Here is a 6,468-nt window from a genome sequence, read left to right as displayed (position 1 = left end):
TATATATATATACACACACACACACATACTGTAGCTGTACGATTTCCTGAGGGATAACTAAGTATTCTGATTCTGATTTCCACAGATATTTATGAACAAATAGAAATAAATATCGTGTCCAAAAGGATGTCACTTTTTCTATGACTTCCTGTCAAATGCTGATTGAAACTGTCCGACTGGAGCGAGAAGCCCGGGGGTGCGGTCGAATAGTCTATTTTGCTTAGGAAGGTTCCTAACTGAAGAAGTGACCCGGAAGTAAACAAGTGGCCGCCATGATAAGAGCCGTTCGGATTCTCTAAATGCAAAGGAAAGGAGCTCCAATGCTTCCTTTCAGAGCTCCTTTAGCATAGGATGCAACGGACCTTCCTATGCGAAAGGAAAGGAGATTACGCCGACCCACAATTCTTTGCGAGAGCAACATTTAAAGTGCCGCACACCTCAGCCGTTCATGAAAACAAACGATATGCCTATTTGCATATTTAACAGTTACTTTCATGCAGACATATAGTAATTGGAATAGTGATGATAAATGTGTGTGGACAGTGATAATAATTTAATGATACTTTTATTTATTTCAATCATGTTACAAACTTGACAAAACGAAACTAAAACCACAAATGAAACGTAAAAACAGCAAACGATCAAACAGGAAGGAGGAGCTGCTGGCACTGAAGCCGTCAGTGAACCAGCTGTTTATAAAACCAACATGTGGAGAAGCGATGCGCTTTTTGTAGTCCATTATTGTAGTTTCTCCAGCGCAGACGTACGTCAATCGCCGATCATCAGCTGTCAATCATCAGCAGCATTATAATGACGAAAGTCCGGTCGGATTCTCTGAGCACCGCGTTCGACTTTTCCTAAATCCTTTTGAGTTCTCCTATCGCCTTTCCTTAACCCCGTGACGTTTTCCCCAGAGGTCTTATTTTTTGACTATTCGACTGCACCCCGGGGAATTTTGACAGTCTCCGTACTATATAGTAATACTAGTTTAGTGATGGGCAAAGGGAAACTTCGAAGCGATGTTACAGTATGTGTTGAAGCCTTGAAACGAATATGAAATATGACTCTACAGTGGCATCTAGTGGCCACTTCTGTGAACTACATGCTCTGGCCAAATAAAACTCCTAATTATGTGCCACTATGAAATGAGCCGGTCTTTGGAAACTGTGACAAATCTAAAATCATCCACCTGCTGCCTTGATGCTTTACCTACCAACTTTTTTTTTTTTTTTTTTTATAAATATGTTTATTATTTTTCAAAAGAGAAACAAAGAGAGAAGAAGAACATAGAAAAGAAAGATATAACATACAGAACATAGCACATCCAGAGTTAAGGTATCAGTCCATGGTCATAGTTAGGCAATAAGGCTAATGACAAAAGGGAAACATCTATGAATAAATAAAATAACAAAATGAAGTATATGCAAACTCATATACATCTGTGCACAGTGAAGCGTTAAGTTTGTAGGTCTTGCCCTTTAAGGTATCTCAGTACAGGGTCCCATGTCTTGTCGAATACTTCTCCTCTATCTTCGTTATAAAGCCTCAGTCTCTCAAGATGTAGTGTGAGATGTAATGCGGATATTTTGTCTGCGGGAGCGAGCCTCCAGATCGTCTAGCTTAGCCTCCTGTAGCTTACACTGGGATGCTAGCCTCTCGTGTTGCCTCTCCAGCTCGTCCAGTCGTTTCTCGTGCGATTCCACGGCATTCTCGGTTGAAGACACACGCTCACTGACGACTGATAAAGCCGAATTAAGGCTGGAAAAGGACTCCTTAAGCTCGTCAAACCTCTCATCCACGGCACTTTTCATCTTATGTATTGCTGCCAAAACATCTTCGTTTGTAGTCTGGGCTCTAGTGCTAGCAGCAATAGCGCTAGCTGCCATTGCATCAGCCTCTTCAGTGATCTCCATCTGAACGTAATTTTCGACAGAATCTTCTCCGAAGGTTTTTTTTTCAAGTCGGAGCCCCTTGGCTTTTCTTGATATTTTGTCTATATCGCTTAAGACTGCAAAAAAATAAGTCAAAATCTTTCGGGTGAGGTGAATTAATTGTGTGAAGGCGGAGCTCCCTACAAACACGTCTACTCCGTACTGTGGTCCGCCATTTTCCCCCACCTACCAACTTTTTAAAGAATGTTTTGACTGCCTATCAATAGACGTATTGCAAATAGTTAATAACTCCATTCAATCAGGCAATTTCCCAAAGGCCTTCAAAACTGCAGTCATTAAACCTCTTCTAAAAAAGCGGAGCCTAGATGCCTCTATTATCAACAACTACAGACCAATTTCAAATCTACCCTTCATAAGTAAAATAATTGAGAAAGTTGTCCTCCAACAACTAAATCACTTCCTGGCTTCAACTGGCTGCCACAACAACTTCCAGTCAGGATTTCAACCTTTTCATAGCACCGAGACGGCCCTTATTAAAGTTGTAAATGACATCTGTCTTAACACAGACTCTGGCAAAACTTCAATATTAATGCTATTAGACCTCAGTGCTGCATTTGACACTGTCGACCACTCAATACTCCTGGACAGGTTGGAAAACTGGGTGGGGTCTCAGGCACAGTCTTAAACTCGTTCAAGTCATATCTACAAGATAGGAACTATTTTGTTTCCATTGTATCAGAACCTACCAATGTAACGTGTGGAGTCCCCCAAGGTTCAATCTTGGGGCCGACTTTATTCAACATCTACATGCTCCCACTAGGACAAATCATGCAAAATAATAACATTGACCACCATTGCTATGCCGATGACACCCAAATCTATGTAGCACTATCACCAAACGAATATCGCCCCATAGATCTTCTGTGCCAGTGCATTGAGCAAGTCAAAGACTGGATGTGCCAAAACTTCCTACAACTAAATGAGGACAAAACTGAGATAATTGTTTTTGGTGCTAAAAAAGAAAGGTTTAAAGTAATTCAACACCTTCACTCTCTGTCCCTGAAAACCTCAAACAAAGCCAGAAATCTTGGGGTTATTATGGATTCTGATTTACATTTCGACAGTCACATTAAATCAGTAACAAAATCAGCCTACTATCACCTCAAAAATGTAGCAAGACTTAGAGGGCTCATGTCAGCTCAAGACTTAGAAAAACTTGTACATGCCTTTATTACTAGTAGGCTAGACTACTGTAATGGTCTCCACAAGCTACAGCTTGTTCAGAACGCTGCTGCTAGAGTTCTTACAAAGACCAAAAAATGTGAGCACATTACACCAATTCTTAAATACTTACATTGGCTCCCTGTATGTCAGAGAATTGATTTCAAAATCCTCCTGCTCACATATAAATCACTACATGGTCTAGGGCCGAAGTATATCACTGATATGCTCCCACTACATAAGCCTTCTAGACCACTAAGATCTTCTGAGACCAATCTGTTAGTGATTCCCAGAGTACACGGGAGAGCATCATTTAGTCACTATGCAACAAATAGCTGGAATAAACTTCCTGAAGATGTAAGACTTGCCCCAACTCTGACCACTTTTAAAACTAGACTGAAAACGTTTATGTTCACCATAGCTTTCTGCTAAATCTTTTAATGTCTGCACTGTTTTTAATTATTGCAAATATGTTTTTATTCTCCTTTTCTTTCTGTAATGCATTTTTAATTTTGCCTTTATTTTCTTTTAATTCTTCTATTTTTTTCACTTTGTTGTATGATGTGAAGCACTTTGAGTCTGCCTTGTGTATGAAATGTGCTATACAAATAAAGTTGCCTTGCCTTGCCTTGCCTTACAGTTCAGCACAACACCATAGCTCACTTGCAAAAGCTCATATCTCTCCCAAAACTGTTCACTTATGCTTTAAAACTAAATTCCTTCCCCATATAAAGAGTCAGTGCCACAAAATTGCAAAGATCCTTCTCAGTTGCTTTGGCTCATTTCTTGAAACAGACCGGACGTTCTCAACACTGCTTTTGCCAAAAAAAAACCTGGATGGTTCAGCACAACACCATGGCTCACCTGCAAAAGCTCATATATCTCCCAAAACAGGGTTAGGGTTAGGTCAAAAACAAATTTCTTTCTCATATAAATAGTCAGTGCCCCCAAAATGCATCATCCCTTTGGCATTGTGTAAGCACTGCAAGTCAAAATGTTTAGACGTTTTGTCACTATGGCAGAGGACAATTGAAATATCCCTCATGTCCACCACTAAGTCTTAGCCCAGTCCTTCATTGACAATGGTTACTGTACTCGTTTTTTTGTCTAGAATACAATTGTGTGTAAAACTGAAAAAAATAGGATATTACCTACCCGTGCCAGGTTGTCGTTCAAACATAGAATTCAAAGGACAACACTCCATTCGTAATGTATGTCTTATGTATCTCTTACAGAATGAGTTACCAATGAAATTGTATTGTTGCTTTACTTTTTACCACTATTCTAATGCATCACTGAGCAGTGACTGGAATACTACTGTATCCCATTGAGGTACATTACTGCAGGGCTATAACACACACACACACACACACACACACACACACACACACACACACACACACACACACACACACACACACACACACACACACGCACTAAATGATTAGGTAAATGCACATTTCTTGCTTCATGCACAGTGTCCAGTCCTACAGTATACAACATATAGTTCAATTATTGACTGATGTGAGTACATACCTGTTTTCCCTGCAAAAGGTTTGGATGATGGAGGAGACTGTAGAGCCAGGCACATTAGGCTGCACTCTGCGACCTGCCTCCATCATTGTGAGACGGTGGTTGACAACATGGTCTATAATTTTGGCCCGAATTTCATCCGGGACAACATGGTGTCTTCGTGCTCCTCGGCCTCTTCCCCCTATTCCACCACCACGCACCTGTTAAAAGAATTTGTCCGTAAACGAATAAATACACCCAAGGAGGAGATCGGAGACATAAGTAAATTCGACGTCCGACTTTAATCTTGTACAAGAGGAGCAGTTACAATGCAACAACGTGAGGATGCTACAGAGGAAGTGCTCCAATCACTGTTGTGACTTGAGTTTTTTAAAGGCAGAGGAGATGATGCGTCACTGACAGTTAACCTTCATGTAGAACAAGACATCATGACCAGTGGCGCTGCCAGCCGGAATCCTGTACGCACTGTGCGTACTTTTTTTGAAGGTGGGCTAGATATTTAAATTTCAGCGGGTGACACCAAACAACGTCTGCCCAACACAAGCCAGAGCTTTTCTTTCTCTCACACAGTGACCTGGAGAGACGCAGCCGCATTTGAGAGGACGATCGCGCGTGTGTGCGCAATTGCGCATAGCGTGTGTTGGCCGAGCCGATGCATGTCTCTCTCCCCGGGCCGGGAGAGTTATCATATACCGTACTGTGCGTGTGTGTCCAAGCGTGTGTGTGCGTGCATGGAGTGCTCACAAGCGTGCGCTTGTGTTTAGGGCGGGGATGGAGGGCACACAAAAAAATATTTGCACCGGGGCCTATCACCATGATATACGCTACTGATTTCACTGATACTGAAAACATTCGATTTTGTCTTAAAAAAGTATTTTTCCATTTGTTGTTGTATTTTGCCGTTTCTGTGCGTACATTGAAATTGAATCCTGGCGGTGCCACTGATCAGGCCTCTAATAACATTTAGGTCAGCAATGGGGATACTAAAGTAATAAACAGTTCAACACAAAAAGCTGTAACCTGAACAAAGAAAACTTTAAGACATTGTTGTACAAAATTCTTATAACATTCCCTCTTTATGCTTATCTCAAGCATAATCATCAGTTAAATTTTGTGGAGTGTGAGAGCGAAAACCCTGTCAGGCAGTTTCTTAGCAACTTCAGTATCCATCTTTACATTTGGGCAGGGAAACTCTCTCACGGCCCCTCTGCCTGTAGGCGACCATATGGTACTCCAGTCCAATTGGGAAGATACAGTGAATCAAAACAGAGTTATACATAGCACATCCAGTAAAACTAACCTCTAATACCTTTAAAGTTTGATAGGAAGGAGGAATAGAAATCAAACAAAACTGTCCAACACAGGCTGGTCAACCCATCGATCCCGTTAGTTGAACCTGACCCCGCCAAGGAAATCTCACCCTAAACTCGTGGAAAACAATAAAACATTACAAACTTCCTTCCATCATGTGATTAACATATATATATATATATTGGAGATAACATCCTTCTCTTAGGCTACACTCGTAATGCTTATCAGTATTTTACATCTTCCTTTTGGGATTTTCTGTAAATACATCATTGTGCTGTGGAATTGATGTTTTTATTTAAACTCCAGTGTCATCATAGAAATCCTCCAAGTCCCCGCACATGTCCTCAGCTTCCAGATCACCTGGAACTTTCTGCTCACCTAGGAATCGGGAAGCACACTTCACAGGGGTTATTTCATTGTCACTGTAATCTGATAGATATGATGTTGCATCACGTTCAGAGGACCACTGTGCAATGATGGTAGGATTCCACTTCCTGGTTCTTAACACTCA

Source organism: Eutrigla gurnardus (genome assembly GCF_963514095.1).
Source record: "Eutrigla gurnardus genome assembly, chromosome: 22".
In the NCBI taxonomy this organism is placed as follows: domain Eukaryota; kingdom Metazoa; phylum Chordata; class Actinopteri; order Perciformes; family Triglidae; genus Eutrigla; species Eutrigla gurnardus.
This window is presented reverse-complemented; position numbering follows the sequence as displayed.